This window comes from Equus przewalskii, chromosome 24 (genome assembly GCF_037783145.1).
Source record: "Equus przewalskii isolate Varuska chromosome 24, EquPr2, whole genome shotgun sequence".
Lineage (NCBI taxonomy): Eukaryota > Metazoa > Chordata > Mammalia > Perissodactyla > Equidae > Equus > Equus przewalskii.
In genome coordinates, this window is record NC_091854.1 from 33,109,151 (window position 1) to 33,130,464 (window position 21,314).

Sequence of the window (21,314 nt, forward strand, 5' to 3'; positions counted from 1 at the left end):
GGTGGCTGAGTGGATGGGTGGGTGGATGGATGGGAGGGTGGCTGAGTGGATGGGTGGGTGGATGGATGGAAGGGTGGCTGAGTGGATGGGTGGGTGGATGGATGGGAGGGTGGCTGAGTGGATGGGTGGGTGGATGGATGGGAGGGTGGCTGAGTGGATGGGTGGGTGGATGGATGGGAGGGTGGCTGAGTGGATGGGAGGGTGGCTGAGTGGATGGGTGGGTGGATGGATGGGAGGGTGGCTGAGTGGATGGGTGGGTGGATGGATGGGAGGGTGGCTGAGTGGATGGGTGGGTGGATGGATGGGAGGGTGGCTGAGTGGATGGGTGGGTGGCTGAGTGGATGGGTGGGTGGATGGATGGGAGGGTGGCTGAGTAGATAGGTGGGTGGATGGATGGGAGGGTGGCTGAGTGGATGGGTGGGTGGATGGATGGGAGGGTGGCTGAGTGGATGGGTGGGTGGATGGATGGGAGGGAGGGTGGCTGAGTGGATGGGTGGGTGGATGGATGGGAGGGTGGCTGAGTGGATGGGTGGGTGGATGGATGGGAGGGTGGCTGAGTGGATGGGTGGGTGGATGGATGGGAGCGTGGCTGAGTGGATGGGTGGGTGGATGGATGGGAGGGTGGCTGAGTGGATGGGTGGGTGGATGGATGGGAGGGTGGCTGAGTGGATGGGTGGGTGGATGGAGGGGAGGGTGGCTGAGTGGATGGGTGGGTGGATGGATGGGAGGGTGGCTGAGTGGATGGGTGGGTGGATGGATGGGAGGGTGGCTGAGTGGATGGGTGGGTGGATGGATGGGAGGGTGGCTGAGTGGATGGGTGGGTGGATGGATGGGAGGGTGGCTGAGTGGATGGGTGGGTGGATGGATGGGGAGGGTGGCTGAGTGGATGGGTGGGTGGATGGATGGGAGGGTGGCTGAGTGGATGGGTGGGTGGATGGAGGGGAGGGTGGCTGAGTGGATGGGTGGGTGGATGGATGGGAGGGTGGCTGAGTGGATGGGTGGGTGGATGGATGGGAGGGTGGCTGAGTGGATGGGTGGGTGGATGGAGGGGAGGGTGGCTGAGTGGATGGGTGGGTGGATGGATGGGAGGGTGGCTGAGTGGATGGGTGGGTGGATGGATGGGAGGGTGGCTGAGTGGATGGGTGGGTGGATGGATGGGAGGGTGGCTGAGTGGATGGGTGGGTGGATGGATGGGAGGGTGGCTGAGTGGATGGGTGGGTGGATGGATGGGAGGGTGGCTGAGTGGATGGGTGGGTGGATGGATGGGAGGGTGGCTGAGTGGATGGGTGGGTGGATGGATGGGAGGGTGGCTGAGTGGATGGGTGGGTGGATGGATGGGAGGGTGGCTGAGTGGATGGGTGGGTGGATGGATGGGAGGGTGGCTGAGTGGATGGGTGGGTGGATGGATGGGAGGGTGGCTGAGTGGATGGGTGGGTGGATGGATGGGAGGGTGGCTGAGTGGGTGGGTGGGTGGATGGATGGGAGGGTGGCTGAGTGGATGGGTGGGTGGATGGATGGGAGGGTGGCTGAGTGGATGGGTGGGTGGATGGATGGGAGGGTGGCTGAGTGGATGGGAGGGTGGCTGAGTGGATGGGTGGATGGATGGAGAAGCTTCTTTCCAGAGTAAAGAGGAAGTCGTGGCATTTCCTTGGACAGCAGAGCTGCCATGTCACCTGTGGTTTCGTATTGAAGCCCCTCACAGGGAAGGGGTGTATCTGTCACTGGACCAGTGGGAGACAAGCCCACACCCTGGACAGCTGCTCCTGGACCTAAGATTATAGAGAGAATTTGTCACCGTTTCTACTTGCAGCCCTGGAGTCAGAAGAATCTGAGTCTTGGCTCCACCTTTTACTTAACTGTGTGACCACGGACAAGTCACTGAACACGTCTGTGCTTAGTTTCCTCGTTTGTGAAATGGAGCGCCACTCAACCTCACAGTGCGAGGTTTGAATGATGTCACTCAAACATAAATATTTGTTGAATACTTGTAACAAATACTTATGTTAAATATGAGTCAGTTTTCCCCTCTCTGCTAGGGAACAAGAAAACCATTGCAGAGAGGAGCCAAGAGTGATGAGAATCTCCCTTGAAGGGGGAAAAATCCAGACGTGCTGAGTTGCTCCAGAACAGACCTGGCTGTGTTCTCCTGGGGGTGAGAACAGAATCGTTTCTGCCCAGGTAGCCAAAGAGGAAATGAGTTTCTCCTGTCATGAGGAACTTGAAGGCGACTCCAACTCCGGGTGACCTCTGAAGTGTGGCTTCGTTTCAGTGGCTTCCGAGAAACTCCAGTCTAGCCTGCCTAAGGCTCTTTTCTTTCACTGAGAGGAACAGGTAGAGAGAAGTGGAGGAGGGGGAGCAGGAAGGGGCAGGGGCTGCAGACCCACAGCAGCCAGCAGGCAGGTCTTCGTTCCCTGACTCACCCTAAGGAAAGATACAGAAGGAAGATGTACTCCTTAGTTTCCTCCAGGATGGGAGTGGGTGTGTGTGCACATGTGTGTGCATGTGTGTGTGTGGCAGGAGCAGAAGGGGACAGCAACCAGAGCTCGCCTGGCAGTGGCCTGGGCTCGTTGAGAGCACGGGAGCCCGCCTGGGAGCTCCCAGAGATGAGGCTCGTCTTGGCGGGGGAGCAGTTGCGGGAGGAGGGCTGTGCAGTGTGAACCAGCCATGGGAGTGTGCTCCGTAAGGCGTCACTTCCCCAGCTGAACCCCACTCACAACGGCTCTGGAGGCCGTGTTCCTGCCTCAGGGCCAGTGGAGGTTTCAGAAGCGCAGCACAAATGCCACCCATCGTCCTCCTGAAAGGACCAGTTCAACAAAGAGCCCCGGCTGAAGGGGGAGTGACACTCCTCAGCCGGTTTTGTCCCCCTCAGCCTGCCCAGTACAGCAGGGGACGTCATCTGAGCCGACTCAGGCCAGCCGTGACCTATGACCCAGGGCTCAGCCTAAAAAGGGAGCTGGCCGTTCAGACTCCACCTCAGGAATCCGGACCCAGAACCACTGAGACCTGCAGGCAGTTAGCAGCAGGGCTGGAGGCCGCAGGAAGGCGCTGGAAGGTTCTCTGCAGTGGAGTCAGAGCTGCGGCCCGAGGAGGAGAGACGGAGCAGCCTCCGGAGGACGGGGCAGTGGAAGGGGGGCGTGGGTGAGACTGAGAAGACGGTGGGAGAGGCAGAGCCGGTGCTGGACCCCTGCCCTTTGTCACTCAGGGACCTGTGGAGAAAGAGGCCTCAGAGCCGCCCTGGCCGCAGACAGGCCCGTTCAGCCAGGCCTATTAACAGGAGAGTGTCCATTTCTGTCTTAAAATAGCCAGAGAAAGTTATTTAAAATGAGCTTCCAGGTGGGTGGTCAGATCGCCTTTTATTGTCTTCCTCTCAGGAGAGTTCAAGAACTCTCATATTGTTCTGTTTCATTTATAGCAGAACAGTCATAACAGGAAGATCCATTGCCCTGTGTAACTTCCTGAGTCAAGGGTGTGCAGGCTGCCTGCGGGGTCTCACAGTCAAGCGCCACCCCCCACCGCCCACCACCCCTTCACAGTGTCCTTGGCAGACGGTCACCTGCCAAGCACAGGGGCCTCCGGGCTCCAATGGGAGGGGCCTGCCCAGGGGAGGGGCCCTGGACGTGGGGGCAAGGGCCTTGACCTATTAAAGGCCCCACTGCATGCCTAACCGGCCTTTGCACCTATTCTGAACACCTTATTTAAGAGGGTCCCTGCCTAGAGCAATGGCTTTGTAACAAAAAGTCCCTTCCTCAACCTCACATTCCCCCCTCCCCTCCATTTCTACCCCTCCTTGTATTTCCTGCTCACTCCGCTCCCCAACTCTGTGTAGACATTACACCCTCCAGAACGCTCTCCATTGAACACACTCCCCCCACCCCGCCTCCTCTCTGAGGCACTCATCATCTTCCTCCTACAGCGGTCCTCACGTTCTCTGTGGCCCCAGAGAAACTTGCTGCCCTCCCAGACCCTCACCCTACACCCCTGTGGCAGAGGTGGGGGCTGGGTCGTCCCGGCTCTCTGTTGTCACTTCCACACCACGGCTCGTCCACACTCATATCTTTCTTTGAGCCTCAAGCCTTCCAACCACTCTCCCCTAAACATTTAAACTGCCCAATGCTCACTGAGGGAATCACCCACGGCCTGGCTCTGGGTCTTCCTCTCGGCTCCAGCACTGTGTCCTAACCCTAAGAGATAAGAGATTTCAGTGCCAGGCTGAACCTGCTTGGACTGTTACTTCCTGGATCCTCTTAACTCTGAGGGGCGTCATCTCCACTCCACCCAACCACCACTCCCAGACCACCCTGTCTCGTGTCAGGACCAGGCCTGGCTCATCTAGATTCCAGTAACTTCCTTCAGGGTTGCCTTCTCCCATCCTTTTAGCTATCTCATGACCTCATGGCCGTGACACTTGCCCTTTGACCTCCGAGAGACCCTCGTCCTTTGTCCTTCCATTTCCTCAGCTGATGGTCCAGACCCAAAGGTGAGCATGTGAACTGCACTCACCTCAGTGCCCCCGTTTCCCTTGGGCTGCTCGGCCTTCCTCCCCCAACAAAGTCCAGTTCTTTCTCTGGGTCTCAGTGGACCCCACGCAAGCCCAGCTCCTCCTCCTGGGCCCGCACCTCCGCTGCTCTGACTCCGCTGCTGGAACCTCTCTCCTCTGCCTCAACTCTCCCACTCCGACATCTCTTGTCCCAGGAGTCCGTCCAGTCCGCTCCATCTGAGGGGAACCCCCTCAGCCCCTCTAGCACCCTCCAATTTGACCTCCCCGCTACAGTCTACTCCTGCGTCACCCTCCTCCTCACTTCCTGCACCCTCCCAGCCCTCTGTGCACTGGCCTCTGTCCTGACCACGCCATGTAAAGTGCTTTCTCTAAAGTCATTGTTCTAGGCACTGTTACTGTGGAATAAATGACAAATTATCCCAAAGCTTAGTGGCATAAAACAAGCATTTCATTATGCCCATGCATTCTGAGGGTCAGGAAGTCAGGCTGGTCATGCAGCACAGCTTATCTCTGCTCTGAGACGTCTGTGGCCAGAGACGTGTACTTGGCTTCTCTTGGGGTTTGGCTTCCTCACAGCATGGCGGCCCCAGGGAGTCTGGCTTCTCACACGGCCCACTCTACTGTTCCAGGGAACAAGGTAGGAGAGGCACTGCCTTCCAGGACTCAGAAGTCATTGTGACTTTTATGGCCTCAGAAGTCCCATAGCACCATCCACCATAATTCATTAAAATGGTCAAAAGCCCACCCAGAATCAAGGGGAGAGACTATAGACCCCGACTCTCAATGGGACGGTGGTGAGGTCACATTGTAGAGGACTGTGTGGGATGGAAAATGTTGTTGCAGTCATCTTTGAAGAACACTACCTGCCACAATCTTCCAATGACTGAATCCAAGGGGTGTTTTTCAATTAACATCTTGATCTCGGCATATTTGTTATCGTTGATCATTCTCTGCTTTGTGAAGCTGCCTACATGCATCCATCTGGGCTACCACACTCTTCCGATTCTAGACAGCCCTCTGTCCCTTTCCCACCTTCTTGTGCACCTCTGTCCTCCTCTTAAAGAGAATGCTCCCTTAGGGTCTATCCTCAGCCCACAGCTCACCTCACTCTTTGGCCTCCCTCCCCTGGCTCCCATTACCATCCACATGCCGTTTACTCCCAACTCTATCCCGCCAGAGACGTCTCTCTAAGCATCCAATTATACCCCCCAGTCTGGTGTCTGTGTTCACAGGTACCTCAATTTCCACATGTCCGAACTTGAACTCACCATCTTCCTCTCAAACCAGCTCCATCTCTGGTGTCCATTCTCTCTCTTAGGGTACCCAGCTGTCCAAACTTTGACTCTTCCTTTCCCTCCCCTCTCACATCTAATTATTTACCAAATCATGCTCATTTTGTCTCTTAAATACTTCTACAAATTTTATTTGTTATCATTTTACAAATGCAAAGATTAAGAATCAGAGAGGTTGTTGTTTCCGAGGTTAAACAGCCATCATCTATTTATTCCTTCATGTGTTAATCACACACGTGTTCGGTACAACGAAGTTTTAGGAACTGGAATGAAAAAGCTTGTAAGACACGGTCCCTGGTCCTTTCATGAGAAGGAGAGGCAGTCAGCAGTGGATTCCTAGGAGCTGTGGTCAGTGCGGCGACTGGGGGAAGCAGAGAATCAATGAATCCAACTGGGGTCGGAGGGGTAGAGATGGGGCTGCGTTAGTGATCTATTACTGTGTAACAAGTCACTCCAAACTTTAGCTGCTTGAAGCAATAAGCACGTATCAGCTCACAGCTTCTGTGGGTTGGACATCTGGGACAGCTCAGTTGGCGCCTCTGGCTCCAGGTCTCAGAAGGCTGCCATCAGGGGGTCATCTGGGACTGCCGTCATCTCAGTGCTTGACCGGGGAGGCGTCACCCTGAAGCCCTCACTTGTCTGCTGGCAGGCCTCAGGTCCTCGCCAGCTGTTGGCCAGACACATCAGCTTCTTGCCACATGGGCCTCCCCCCGACATGTGAGGGTTGCTCACAGCAAGGCACCTGACTTCCAAGGGTTCTGAGAGAAAGAGAGGGAGAGTAAGGGGACAAGAGAGGGAGCCCAAGATGGAAGCCAGAGTCTTTTTGTCACCTAATCTCGTAAGTGACACCCATCACCTTGCCATGTTAGAAGTGAGTCACTAGCCGCCACTCAAGGGGAGAGGTTGCACAGTGCATGAACACCAGGAGGAGGGGTCACTGGGGCCACCCCAGAGACCGTCTGTCACAGGGGTCGGGCGATACCCGAACCAGACCCAGAAGTGGAGAAGCTGGGTAAAGAGCTCTGTAGGACTGTCCCAGGCAGAACACGCTTTACTTGAAACCACCTGGAAGAGAGAGACAGAGGAAGTGTCTTCAGGAAGGCTGGATGTAGGCTGCCATCTGCGCAGAGATTAGAATGCAAGCCAGTGATGTTGAGAGCTGCTTGAGGACTAACTCTGTCATCCAGTGGGTCACGTGTGCCTGTTAACTTCATGCCAAATTCCTTGTTTAATGTGCTATTGTCCACCCTACGATTTAACCAAGTTTTAAACAGTTAATCAACACTGAATATTTCACATACACAACAAAGCTTCATTAGATAAAATGACAAACAAATTGAACTTACAATCTCTGTCCTCTTAGAAAACCTCAGAAATGCTCAGAATGATTTTCCAGCAGAGCACATTTATAAATCATTACAAATGTGAAAAGCACGACTAGTATTTCCAGTTATCAGTGGGTGGAGACGACCGACACTTTGGAATGCATTTATTTAATTTTTAAATAAAATTTTACATTGAACTATAACACACACAGAAAAGCGCACAAATAAATAAGGTACAATTCAGTGAATTTTCACAAAGTAACATAGTCTTGTAAATATCACCCAGACAAAAAAATAGAACATTGTCACCCCCCTAAATCTCCCTGATGCCAGCTATTAGTAACTCTCTCCTTTCCAAAGATACCCACTATCATGACTTCTGTCATCATAGAGTATTTTCTTGTGTTTGGACTTTATTAAATGGAATCATACAGTCTATACTCTTTGTGCTTGGTGCTCATCATTCATTTTGCGAAATTCATCCATGTTGTTTCATGCGACAATAGTTGGTTCATTTTCACTTCTGTATGGTATTCCATTCTATGACCAAACCACAGTTTATTTACCCATTCTACACTGGACATAAATGTAAATTGTTTCTAGTTTTGGGAAATTATGAACAGTGCTGCTATACCCATTCATGATTCTGCCCTATGGAGTACATATGTACATGTTTTATTGGGTCTATGTCTAGGAGCAGAATGCTGGGTCATGAGCACACATATATTCAGCTTTCGTAGATACTGACAGTTTTCCAAGGTGGTTATACCAATTTCCACTCCAGAGCAATGTTTACAGGTTCCATTTGCTCTAATCCCTGCTAACACTTTGAATTATCAACGTTTTTACTATAAGCTGTTCTGAAGAGTGTGCAGTCATACCTTATCGAGGTTTAATTTACATTTCTCTAATAACTAATGATGTTGAACACTTTTTCATATAATTGACCTTTCAAATATCTTCTTTTGTGAAATGTGTGTTTGAACTTTTTGCTCATTTTTCTATTGGATTTGTTTTTCTTAGTGCTTTGCAGGCATTCTTTATATTTTGTATTAGTTTCCTGGGGCCTCCATAACAAAGTACATGGACTAGGGGCTCAGACAACAGATTATGTTGCCTCACGGTGCTGGAGGCTGGACGGCCGAGATCAAGGTGTTGGTAGAGTTGGGCCTTCTGAGGCTGTGAGAAAAAATCTGTTCCATGCTTCTCTCTTAGCTTCTGGTGTTTTGCCGGCAATCTTTGGTGTTCCTTGGCTTGTAGGTCTCTGCTTTCATCTTCACGTGGCGTTCTCCCTGTGTACATGTCTCTGTATAAGAATTTCACCCTACTCCGGTATGACCTCATCTTAGCTAATTACATCTGCAGTGACTTTAAGATCACAATCTCAGGTACCGGCAGTTAGGACTTCAATATATGAATTTAGGGGGGGACACAATTCAACCCATAACATACATGTTTTGAGAACATCCTTTCCCAGCGTGTGGTTTGCTGTTCCACTCTCTTCATGGTCTTGCGGTAGATTAAAGATGACACAAACTCTCTCTCACTCTCCTCACTGGGAGCCGGTGTTGACTGCTCTCTCCCTCTGAGTCTAGGCTGGCTCTGTGACTGCTTAACCAATAAAACGTGTTGAAAGTGATGCTGCCCCGGTTCCAGGCCTGGCCTCTGAGAGACCGGGCAGCTTCTACCTCTTCCCTCTTGGAAGACGTGCTCTGGAGACTCCAGTCTGTGAGGAGCCGAGCGGCCATGTGGAGAGGCCATGTGTAGGCACTCCTGGTCAGCAGCCCAGCTGTGCTCCCAGTCCGTGGCCCGCATTCACTACCCAGCCACGTGAGAGAGCCAGCTTGGACGTTGCAGCCCAGAGCTTTAGAGGACTCAACCCTGACCAGCATCGGTGGAGCAGCGGGTGGGCCCAGCAGCCCAGTCACCCCCCGGAAGATAAGTGGGAATAAAATGGCTGTTGTTTATGTTAGTAAGTTTTGGTGAACAGAAGTTCTTAATTTTAATGTATTCCAAATTTATCAATGTTTTTCTAAGGTTAATGCTTTTGGTATCTTGTTTAGGAAATATTTGTCCCTTCTAGGACATGAGTAGTCTCCTGCGTTATGTTCTAGAAGCTTATTGATTATCTTTCACATTTTTATCTAAATGATTTTGTGTATGACATAATGTTTGGGGGCACATTCCTTTTGAACTTAATAACAATGATGACTTCTTGAGTTTAGAATTGTGTGCAGTATAAAACACCAACAGAGTAGTAATTTAACATCACAAGTAAGTAAAAGAAAACTTGAAACCTCCATAATTATTTCATTTATCTGCTACCCTATCGCTCTCCAATAGGTCTCAAGACAATGGAGGTTTAGTTATTTATTCATTCATAAAACATTCACTGAGAGCCAGGATTTGCATTTGTATGTGCCTGATTCCGATCGAGGTGCTGAAATACGCAAACAAGATAGGACTCTCTTCACGTAATTACAATCTTGTGGGAGAAACGAGCAATAACACGTCATTTGAATTGTGCTGAGTATCATGAAAGAAAAGAAGAGATGCTACGGCAGTCGAGACCAGGAACTCTCAACTTGTCCCGGGGTCAGGGTCCTCGCAGAAGTGATATCTAAGCTGAGACTCATGGGATGAGTATTAACTATCCAGACAAAGAAGTAGCAGGGGGCAATTCCAGGCAGAGGAAGACGCTCTAGGCAGGTGAGAACCCAGTGTGTCAGGGGAACTCAGAGAAGTCTCACAGGGCCAAAGCAGAGAGGGCGAGGGGGACGCAGGTGAGAGTCGCGAGGGGGGAAAGGGCTAGACTTGTAACCTTCTCGCAGGAATCCAGGCTTATCCCAAGAGCAAGGGGATGGCTTTGAGGGGTTTGAAGCAGGGGAGCTCACAATCGGATCTGTGGTTTTTGAAGCTCACTAAGGCTGCCTTGTAATCAAGGTAGAATATGAGCCGTGTCTGACGTAGGCTTCAAAATGCCACGGTGGTCCCAGAGATGGAGAGATCCCACCATCTGGGGCATCAGGAAGGCCTTCATGGAGGCACGGTTGCCCAGCAGAATGATTCAGACACGCGAGGATGGGTGTGGGGGGGTGTGGAGGAGGCAGAGTCCAGGCGTAGTTACAAAGCCAGATGCGTATGGGACGTGTTTGCAGAGTGGCGAACTGTCCAGTCTGGCTGCAGGATAACGGGAGATACACCTGCAAGAATAGGTTACCGATACGAAGGCCTGGGAAGCACACATGGATGCATATGTGAACAGCCTCACGCTGTGGATTCCGCACTTGCGAATTCACGTACTTGCTCACTCTGATTTGTAACCCAAATCAATACTCGCGGCACGGTCACAGTCATTCGCCGACCTGTGCTGAGTGATGACCATTTTGAGTCACCTGGTATGCACATTCCCAGCTGGGCTGAGCAAGGCGACCCTCTGCCTTCTTGTTTCAGCTCTTATGCTGTAAACAAGTGTCCTTCTTGTGGTCTATTTAGTGGAAGTTTTTTTGTGTTTTTGTGCTTTTTGCAGGTGATTTCGCTGTTTAAAATAGCCCCAAAGCTCAGCGCTGAAGTGCACAGTGCTGCAGGGTGTCCCCAAGCACGAGAGGGCTCGGATGCGCCTTCTGCCGAGAATTTGGGTGTTAGATGAGCTTCGTTCAGGCGTGAGCCACAGCACTGTCGGCCATCAGTTCCATGTTGATGAATCAACAATATATATTGAACATGTAATGTGTGTGAGTGTATATATATATGTGTGTATGTAGTCTTTAAACAAAAACATAAAACAAGGTTATGTATTGATCAGTTGATAAAAATGAGCCCAGAGGCTTGTAGGGACCTAACCGGTGTCTCCCCATGGAGAATGGCTCAATACTAGCAATTTCAGTGTTTGCTGCCACTTTATGGGACTACTGAGAATCATGAGCATTGATCGTATCTGTGCACACATTTCCCCCGGAGAGCCAGTTGCTAAACACTACCAACACACCACTGACGGATGCAGACCCTGCAGGAGCTGACCTCCCTGTGGAAGAGTCAGCTGACCATGCTGCTTTCAGCTGGGCAGGGCTGTCTTGGGACACATCCCCGTGCTGGGTGCACCTTCCAGGCCCTCAGTTAGAAGGGTGCTGTCTTTGGAGTCACCAAGACCCAAGCCCGAGTCCCACCTCCCCAATTTCCTAGTTGTGTGTCCTCGGGTAAGCATCCTTGACAGGAGAGTAACAGCCACTTCACACGTGGTACCAGGAGTCCCGAGGAGATCATATATGTAAGATGCTCGCCTCAGTTGGTGCCTCGCACTTACGCAGTAGGTGGTCCTCCCATACCCACCCCAACCTCCATCGGAGGGTGGGGACAAAGAGGCCCTCTCTCCTCTGCCTGCTTCTCAGTCCTTCCATCACAGAGCTTCTAGCCCAGCAGTGCTGTGCCCATCATTCTAAATCGGCTTTTCAGACTCACTCTGCTGGAAGGGCCCAGGCTGGGTCTTGCAGTGGAGATGCCCACCCTTGAGATTCTGGACCTGCTGCTGCAAGGAGTTCTCTCTTCCCGGGACCGCATAGGAGTCCACCCTCTAGTCTGACTCCTGTTATGACAGAAGAAGTGCACGACGCGCTGGCCGGCGTCTCTGTGTCTGTAGCTTCTGGTTTTGTGGGGGGTTGGGAGTGGGTGTATTTGCTTGGTCCGTTTTTCATCCTGTTTCTCAATATCCTAATCTGGGGTTCAGGAGCTCCGGCTGCCCCAGTGCAGAGCTGGCTTCCTCTGACTCAGCTGTACCCTCCAGACACAGCTGCTCCTCTGAGTCATCAGGCTGAGCTTTCGAGGACAGCAGTCTGGCACGCCTGCTCCATCTTCCGGGGAAAGGTGCTATGTCTCCACACCCCAGTGCCAGCCCCATGTCTAACTTGGCTCTCAATGCCCAGACACAGGTTGTTAATGAGGCTGGAGGATGCAGAAGGAAAAGGCGCCAGGACCAGGAGTCGGAATGCCTGGGTTCCAGTTCCAGCTCTACCAGCTGGCTGGTGCAACCTTGAGCTAGTCACAGAACCCTCCTGAACCAGCGTTTCCTACAGGGGCATTGGGAGGTACCCCAAACTCAGGACACAAACCCCTGCTCCATGGGCTGGATCTGGTCCATAAACTCATTTCATTTGGTTTGAACAATCTTGACATATATGAAGTGTTTAGCATTTTTAAAACAAGTTATTAACAAATTGAGAGACTTCACTTAAATATCTGGATTTACAGCTTCTCTTTAAAAATGGGAAGGTCGGGCCACATTAATTCCTTGCCCTGAAATGACAAAAACGGACTAGAACTGCATAGCATTAGCTCCCCCACTAGGACAGGAGCCCGAAGCTGCCCTCCAGCTCACCACAGTCCGCACCACTCCCTATTGCTTCCCAACACTGAGGCCAAGCCTCGGCCACCATTTATTATTCCTTTAGGGCTACTGATTTGCTTTTAGTAGAGCCCAAGTGGGAGTGAAATCGTTATAATAACCACGTTTCCATCAAAATGAAAATCTGAGAAGTGTCCCTTGCCCCAAGTTATCTCCACCTTCAGGGTCTCAAGGTCACAAATGAAGCCTCTTTGGTTAGGTTTTACCCGAAGCGAATGCGCCCTCTCAAAGCTGTGCTGGTGGGTCGAGCTGGGGTTCGAGTCCTACAGGCTCGCACATCCTACCCCTCCCACGCCTCTTTGTCCTCATCTGGACGATGGGTAGTAGCAGCTCTTTTTTCTGGGTTTTATGGTGCACAACGTGTGTAAGGCACTTGGTAAGCTGGTCGTTTAAGGTTAGTGATTGAAATGCAAACATTCCAACTGATAAAGAGCGTTGTGGGAAGTGGGGGTGTGAAGGGAAAGACAGGATTCTTGAGTGTGGCCAAAGCAATCACCGTGAAGGAAGAAAGCAAACGGGAAAAGAAATGACTTAGGAAAGAGAAAAGTTCGGCCACATCCACGCCCACCCTCACTCGCCCACATCTGCTGATTGCGTACCGCCTGCTGCGCTCGGATTCCGTCCGAGGGACTGGGTTCCAGTCGGACGCGGGCGGCTCATTACCGTGTGTGGTGGATAGAAATGCCCCCACCATGAGAGGAGGCTAGAAACGCCCCTCCTAACTAACTCTCCAGCACGATAAACGCATGTGGAAGCGCTCTGGAAATCTGAAAAGCGCTATACACAGGTTAGGAGTTTTCGGGTCTCTTTTCAAGCGTTTCTGTCAAACTGTATCCCAGGGCTCTTTGAGTTTATCAGGGCTAAGACCCTCCCCTCGGTTTCGCAAGGCTGCCCCTTCCTACACGGCGAGCCGCGCCGCGTCAGGACTCTTTCCCGCGAGCGAAGGCGGGGACTCGGGGTGTGGGCAGCGGCGGCGCCGCGCGAAGCTCCGGGTGTGCGCCCCAAGGCTGTGCGCCCCGAGGGTGCGCCCCCGTCCCGCCTCCAAGGCTGTGCGCCCCGGGCCAAGGCCGAGCGGCCGGCGAGAGGGCGCCCGAGGGTGTGCGCGCCCCAGACGCCGAGTGTGCGCGCCCGGGACGCGGCTCGTGCCCCCGGAGGCTGCGTGCGCCCCGAAGCCGCTGCGCGCCCGCCCCGCCACCCCCCTGGCTCGCCGAGGTAAGGCGCCTGCGACCCTCGCCGCGCGGCACCCGGCCTGCGCCACCCGCTCTTGGCCCCGGCGCGCGGCCACTCTTCTGCACCTCCGCCGCCCGCCTCGCCCCTTCCCGGGCCGCGTCCCGGCTCCAACAAGGCAGCGGCTGCGGCCGCCCTGGCGCCCCGCCCGGGGGCCGCGAGCGCGGGGAGGGGGCTGCCGGCCTGCGCGGGCTGCCCAAAGGTGGGCGCCGCTCCCCTTCCGCCGCGGCCGGCGCCCCGGTGCTGGGAGGGGAGCCGGAGGGGAGGGGAGGACGATGGGGAGGGGAGGGGAGCCCGCGTGGCCCCTGCGGCTCCGGTGGTGCAGCCCCCGCCCAGCGCTGCCGAGCCGGGCGCTGCGGTCCCGCATGCGGCTTGCGGGCCTGGGCGCCCTGCCGCCGGCTCCCAGGACTGCCTGGACTCGAGCTCTTCGTCTCCCTCCTTTCGCAAAAGCCGGTCCCCGGTTTCCTCCGGTTTCCCCCCGGTGCCTCTCGGCCCCTGGCTGAACTTTCCGGCGCTCCCGTCGGGCCGCAACCTTGGCTGGAGGCAGTGGGGTGGCCTCGGGGCGGGTGCGCCGGCCGCCCAGGGCGCCTTTGCCGAGCCTCCGCGCCGCTGGGTGCGATTCCCTCCCTCTCATCTCTCCCTTAAGGTCAAACCTTTGACCCCAAATACTTTGTCCCTGCAGAGTGGCCACTTACTTAGCGTGGCAGTTGGAAAGTCGAGCCCGGGGCCCCGACACCAGGTTTGAATGTGTGCTTGCCCTGGGCATCCACCAGGCCTGCGGGAACCTGCGGTTTTAGGTCCCAAGTGCCCTGGGGTGCAGGCCTGGAGGGCCAGGAGGTGTCGTTTTCCAGGAGACAGAGAAGAGTCCACCCTTTCATGAGGATGACCCCCTGAAGCCTGGGTAAAGTCTTACTGGCCAAGTCGGGTCAGGGGAGGGTGAGATGCAGCCAGTGACCAGGTTGTGGCCTGTGGAGAAAGCCTCTTGAATTAAACCCAATCCCCTGGGTGAATGGAGGGCGATTCCTCAGAGCCTCTCAGGACGTGAGGCAGGGGAGCAGGGCGCCACACGTCGAGTGGAAGCAGAGTCCACTCCCATACTGCCTTCCCAAGTCCAGCCCTCCTGCCCTGTCCAAACTCCACCCTGGACCATGGTGTGAAGTATGGGGACTGTTAGCGGCAGTGAGTTTGGGGGAATGGCTCAGGGTCCAGACCAGGCTCTCATTCAATCAATAAACACTGTCTCCGTGCCAGGCATCCTGCTAGGTTGTGAGATACAGAAAGGAACAAAACTGGCACTGTCTGGCCTCACGGAGTTCGCAGACCAGTGGCCACGACCGACAAATCACTCGAATAAATGTAGGATTCCGAGCAGTGCTGGATTCTTGGAAAGGAGAGGATAAGGTGCGCTGAGAACCTGTGATAGGTACGGCAGTCGCTCCATCAGAGGGCTAGTAGTTGAAGAGGGTGGAAAGAGCCTTCTGGGCAGAAGGAACAGCATGTGAGAGGGCCCTGAGGCAGGCAGTAGAGTCCATTAGAGGAACTGAAAGACTGTTGACCAAGTGACCAGCAGGGGCCCAGCTGGGCGTGCCCTTACTTCTGCATCCCATCGCTTGGGCCAGTCAGTGCCTTCCTCTCTCAGCCGTGATGATGGGTAGTTGGAGTTGCCCTCACTGGGTCACAGTGCAGGGGGAGAGAGGGAGAGACTGTCAGGCAGGTGCGGGACTCACCCTCCGCGTGCAGTGACTGCCTGTACCTGGGTCGGATGGCCCACGCCTGCTCAGGGTATCAAGGCAGTGGTTCTTTCCTCCAGTTGTTGCGTGTTGCCCACTGAGCTCTCAGCTGACCAAGGCCTCTGCCCAGCATTCAGGAAACCTGTGCTGGGAGTGGCGGCTCATCCTAGACTTTAAAACTAGAAGGAACTGCTTGGCCACGGTGTAAAATTCCTTAGGGGGCTCCCATGGCATTTCCTTATCTGGCCTGGCCCACCTCTGCAGCCTGGTTCTGGTTTCCAGCACCCTGCTGTCTCCCCCAGCCTGCCCCCTCGGCGAGCACCCTCATGCTCTACTCACGGTGGCCCTCGGGCAGTTCCTGGAACACTGCTGCCCTTCGTCTGAAGTGCCCTTTGTCCTTGTTCACCCAGGGGACGCGCACCCAGCTTCCAGCTCCAGCGTTAACGTGAGGTCCTCCCCAAGACCTTTCCTGACCAGAGTCACATGCTGCCTTCTCTGTGTTTCCCAAGTTGGGACATGCCTCTGCCCCCGTGAGCATCAGCCACTCTCGTCTTGAGCAGGGCGCTCCTGTCCTGTGGTGTCTCGAGTACCCAGCACAGAGAGGGACACGCAGAGGGTGGCCCATCAGTGCTTGTTGCGTGAAAACCGTCTAGTCTGGTATTTCTTAGCTTTTTTCTTGGGTTACACATATCTTTAAGATTCTGATGAAAATTATGGATGCTCTCCTCCAAATGCATGTGACCTAAAATATCTTGCACACGATATCTCATGATTCACAGCCCTGCCTTCGACGTTGACCCCATTTCCAGAACTTTGAGCTTTAATTTTACAGGGAACAGAGGCCCAGTGAGGTACAGCGGCTGCCTAGGCACCGACAGCTGGTTGCGAGCGTGGACCCTCCGCCCAATCGCCCCCGAGCTCCCGACTCTCCGTCCAGGGCTCCTTCCAGCTCCCTCTGCTTCTTTTAACCAAGTAGCCTCCTTTTGTCCCTAGCACCTGTGAAGGCCACTGCTCAGGGCGGGAAGATGGATATCTTGGTTTTGCTTCAGTTCAGTAGCAGCCTGAGGTGTGACAGGGAGAAAAATCTATTATGGGCAGAGCTGACAGTTAGGAAGACGGATGGGCCATCTCCCTGGCCTGCAGTGTTGTGACATCTGTTTCAGCTGGAGGAGCGTCACGTGCACTTTGCACTTATATTCTGGGCCCTGGACTGAGCCACGTGGGCCGGACTTGGAAACACTCTGGACCCGACTGTTGAGACCAGGGCCCAGCTCTTGGCCTTGTCAAAGGCGTCTTCGCCACAGAGCAGGCTGTGGGAATGAAGGAAGAGAAGGGGGTCTTGCCTGCTGACTCCGGACCTGTGCCTGCCTGCTTCCCCCTTTCTGCAACAAGACACCTACTTCCGGCTGCTGGGCCTTCCTGTCTGCAGATCAGCATCTCCTTTCACACAGCAGTTCATTCATTCATCAAACTGCGTTGAGTCTCTGCTCTGTACCAGGCGGTGTGCTGGTTCCAGTTTATAAGGAGGGGTCCGGGGGGGAGTGGTGATGTCTGGTTCTGCTCTGCGGGGGAGGGAAGACGTCCGTCTCCTCCTAATTCAGCCGTACCTTGGAAGGTGTGCTAATGCCGAGGACGCGTTCCCTTTTCAAACTCTGATCGCGTGCAAGTTATGTCCTCTCTGAATTTTCTTAACTGTCAGTTGGGTCTGATAACCATCTTTTCTTGGTTTCTTGCCTCTCTCTGGGCAGTTATACTGATCTGGTTATCTCATTTCTGATGGCAGATCCGCTGCACTCTGTATGTGGAACCAGAGCAGTGCTGCATAATGACAGTCCATGTGGGTCAAGCCCTGGCATGTTTAATCCTCGAGATGTTACAGTCGTAATCCCAGATGTGTCGATGAGGCTCAGGGAGGCTAAGTGACTTCCCTAGGGTTGTGAAACTAACACGTGATGAAACTGGGGTTGAGGGAGCTCTGTCTCTGGAGCAGACGGCCAGCCTCGCGCCGTTCTGTAGTCAGGCGTCGGGGGAGAGGTGCGGGCTGGGAGGCCGTGGCATCCCGGGATTGGAGCCTGGATCTGCTGCTCACCAGCTGTGTGGTTTAGAACCGGACCCCACCCTCCCCATGCCTCAGAATGCTAACCTCCCAGACCCTGAGTTTAGACTAAGAGGCCTTTCTGGGAAGAGTTTCCAGTCTACATGGATAATATTTCAAAGTAGGATTGAAGGAAGGAAGGGGGGCCGTCCCGCTAAAAATAGGCCTGTCGCAGTTTCCAGGATAAACAAACGCTGCCCCCAAATCTCAAGGATATGGTTAGCGTGATACGCAAGCAGCTATACATCGCTGGTGTCTGGAGGAGCTGGCTGAGCCGTCCTTCTCCAAGCGAGAGAGTCTGTTTTTAGAAGGAACGCCTCCCTGTCTGGCTGGGGCCTTAGGTCCTGGGCCCTGCCCTTCACAGAGCTTTCTGGGGACACAGGCATCTTGGGAGAAAACATAAATCCCAAGGCCCATCCCCCTCCCCATTTTTTTCCCCAAAAGTAAATAAAACGTAGAGGTCGGATGTATATTATTGGAATGTGGCTGTGCTGTCGCTGCATGGAAGGATCCTGTGTCAGCAGCCCCCTTTGCCGGGTCTTTCCAGTTTGTTGCTCTGGCATCAGGTGATGGAGGGCAGAGGCATATGGCAGTGGGGAGAATTCGCTCCGTGCAAAGATGAAAGAGCAGGACGGGTGCCGGTTCCCGGCACAGCTGGTTTCTGCCCAGAAGCCCAGACACTTTCAGTGAAGTTGGTTTTGATTTTCCCAGCAGGTCACCAGGGCTGAGTGCTTCCAGGTGCTGGCGGAGCTCATTGAGGGGCTTCCCACCCCCGCCCTCCGCCTGGGAAAGTGTGGCCGTCCTGGGCTTGGGGAAGGGTCTAAGGGACAGGAATGTCGAGTTGGGTGGTGGCTGAATGCAACCCGGTGTGGTCAAGGTCTACATCTAGGAGGTACAGTACTGACTGTGTGGGAGGGGGCGTTTTGTCAGCAACACTTGAGTTCTTTAAGAGATCGTTTTCATGTATCATTTGTGTGATTTTAAATAAATAAATAAATAAAGCCCTCTGCTCCTCAGAAGAAGGAAGCGGGTCAGAGCGGGCGACGGCTTTGCCCTGTACCAGCCCCTTGAGCGCGAGCAGATGGCTCAAGTGTCCTCAACGTCAGCTTCCTCGTCTGTACCAACTTAGGCTCCTCTGCTACGGAAAGCAGATGCGCTGAAGCTGGTTTTAATGAAGAGGGAGGAGCCACAGACGCAGCGATGGTGTCTACACACGGGCCGGAAGCGGGCCAGGCAGACTGGAGGTGGTGCAGAGGGTTCTGAAGCTGAGGCTGTCCCGCTGGTGCAGTCGGTCACTGTCTTCACTGTGAGCGCCCGCGGCTCAGCTCAGCACTGCCCGCCCCACGCCTCATCCTGCTGTCACACAAACCTCTCCTACGTCACTTAGTTCAAGTTCCAGAGGATCCTGCTGTCTGAGCTCGGGTCCCTGGAAGCTGAGGTTTCTCTCCAGGCCGTGTCCCTGCTGGTCCCTGGTCAGCCTGGGCCTGGGTGGCTGCTGAGGTGGGCGTCCTCCCTGGCCGGTCAGATGGGAGGGGAGGGCAGAGGGGTCATAGGTACAGAGCTTGACCTGTTAGGGCAGGAAGGGCTGTGGGTGGAGATTCCTCCAGAGGGAGATGGAGGCCAGCTGAACTCAGGAATCCGCCCGGTGCGCACACGTGCTGAGTGCACGGACCTCATAGGGACCCTTCACTTGGGGTAACAGCCCTGAGGGGCCCGTGTGCCGACTTCAGAGGAGTCTGTGAACTTAGGGGGGAAGACAGCATCTTTGTTAAGCATTTTCTTCGATTATGAATGGAGGCACGAACCGGTGGATTCGCAGTTCCTGTGACATCGCCACCAGTAGAGGTCACAGACACTTGCATGTCGCAGTTCAGCTGCTCTGATACCTTAGCTGTGACTCGTGCCCTCGCAGCTCTGGGATTGCCGCAATTGTTACAGGGCTGCAAGAGCTCATTGTTTCACGCGTTAATAGAGGACACTCATTACTATATTGCACATGCATTTTAAAAATTTTAGTAATTATTTTTCACTGCAATGTTTTCTTCATAGTCAAGCTGTGCATTTTACCTTATATATTTTAAACGTTCTGAGAAAGGGTCCATAGGCTTCGTCAGTCTGCTGAAGGGGTCCATGGTACAAAAGGGTTAAGACCCGCCGACAGGAAGTCCCTGAGCTTTGGTTCTGATTCCCAACTTCCGTCCCCTGATCTTTCATATACCGTCCATCTCCGCCTAATTAGTGCAGGACATCCTCAAGCAGCAGTAAATTCCATTTAATAGTTTGGCAAATTTGCAAGAGCACATAATTTGTGGTTTGGGTAGAAAGTTTGATGTATTTCCAGAGGTTAATTTACAAATTACAGGCACACATGGGCGACTGGGTAGGTAATTCCTATCAGCCCACAGACCAGCAGGCTCAGTCCATGCAAACCAGTCCATTGAAACAACCGCATGGGGGACGTGTGTGTGTGCCTGAGTGGTTAAGGAGCTTGTGTAGGCTGGTGGGAGACTCGGCTGATCAGATGCGAGCTAGGATCCTAGGAAGGAGGAGGAGTACCTTGAAGTGTGTTCTGAAACGCGGGAATGTGGAGGAGGCAGAGGGAGGCGGGAGAGGGGGGAGTCAGGGAGGATGTGGGGGGACCAGCCAGATGCTGACTGCGAGGAGGAGGCTGGAGAGAGGAGAGCCTACTGGAGCAACATCAGAGTAGCAGTTGGTTTTTGCTGCCTTTTACTGAACATGTAGCCTGTTCCAGCTCTGCCCGGCCCTTTCAATAGAGCCATCATTTAATCTCTACCAGCGACGTGATGAGGCCTGAGTGTTACTATTCCCATTGTGTAGGCGGGTAAAGTGAGGCTCTAAGAGGTGGAATGCTCGCTCTGGGTCACAGAGTATTAAGTGGTGGAGCCAGGAGCTCAGCCCAGGTCTGCTGGTTCTGGCACCCTGGGCTCTTAAACACCAGGACAGATGACCACAGAGTCCGGGAAAACTGTGGTGGCCACTCTGTCTCGGTCAGGGAGTGCTTACTGGGCATCCACAGCCTTCCCACCCTTTCCACCTCAGTGCCTCTGCTCTCTGCTCACACTGGCTCCTCGTCCTGTCTTCTTCACCCATGGGCTCCTCTTGGGGGGCTTCTCTGAGCCCCTCATACCTGCCCATGGGCAGCAGGGGTCACTCCCTGGAGCTGCCGGGTCTGGCCTCAGTGGAGCTCACAAGCCTTACTCGTGGGGCGTCCCCTTTGGATGTGAGCTCCCTCTCCCCTCCCTGTGCCTCCTGCTGCATCTGGCATGGAGCTCTGTCCAGCAGAATCTTGGTAAAAGCAAATGAACCAGGTCCTTCCATCCCTTTTGCCTGTTGTCCATTCTTAGCACCTGTTCTGGGTCCCATCACCTAGAGCTTGTTGCTAGGAAACCTCTCTGGTTACCTAGAGCACCCCTCTGTTACAGATGAGGACGCTGAGGACCAGTGAGGGCAGGTGCACGGGTAGTGAGTGACTGAGCTGGAGCGAAAACCCGGCCTCTTGCGCCAGCACGCCACGTGGCCCTGACACTAACGCTGAAGGTGTCTCTTCCCCACCGTTAAGCAGGCTGGTGTTTGGGGCGAGGGGACGTGTGTGGGGCACCTGAGGTCACTTCTTCTGTGGTCACTTACTTGCTCCACTCTTGTGCCTGCCTCAGGGCTGGCCTTCCCTGATCTGATCTTCTTCTCCCTCGTTCTACCCCCAAGCCCTCTGCTTTGCCAGCTGCTGAATG

The 21,314-nt window shown here is 54.1% G+C and overlaps 1 protein-coding gene across 2 annotated transcripts in view; it reads left to right on the forward strand.

The window, feature by feature from the left end:
- Nucleotides 1-13,397: 13,397 nt before the first annotated feature.
- KANK4 (KN motif and ankyrin repeat domains 4) overlaps nt 13,398-21,314 on the forward strand; it is a 64,567-nt gene continuing 56,650 nt past the window's right edge. For both annotated transcript variants that reach the window (XM_070592797.1, XM_070592799.1), the window contains exon 1: nt 13,398-13,725. The gene's annotated coding sequence lies outside the window, so the exon portion shown is untranslated. The remainder of the gene's footprint in view (nt 13,726-21,314) is intronic.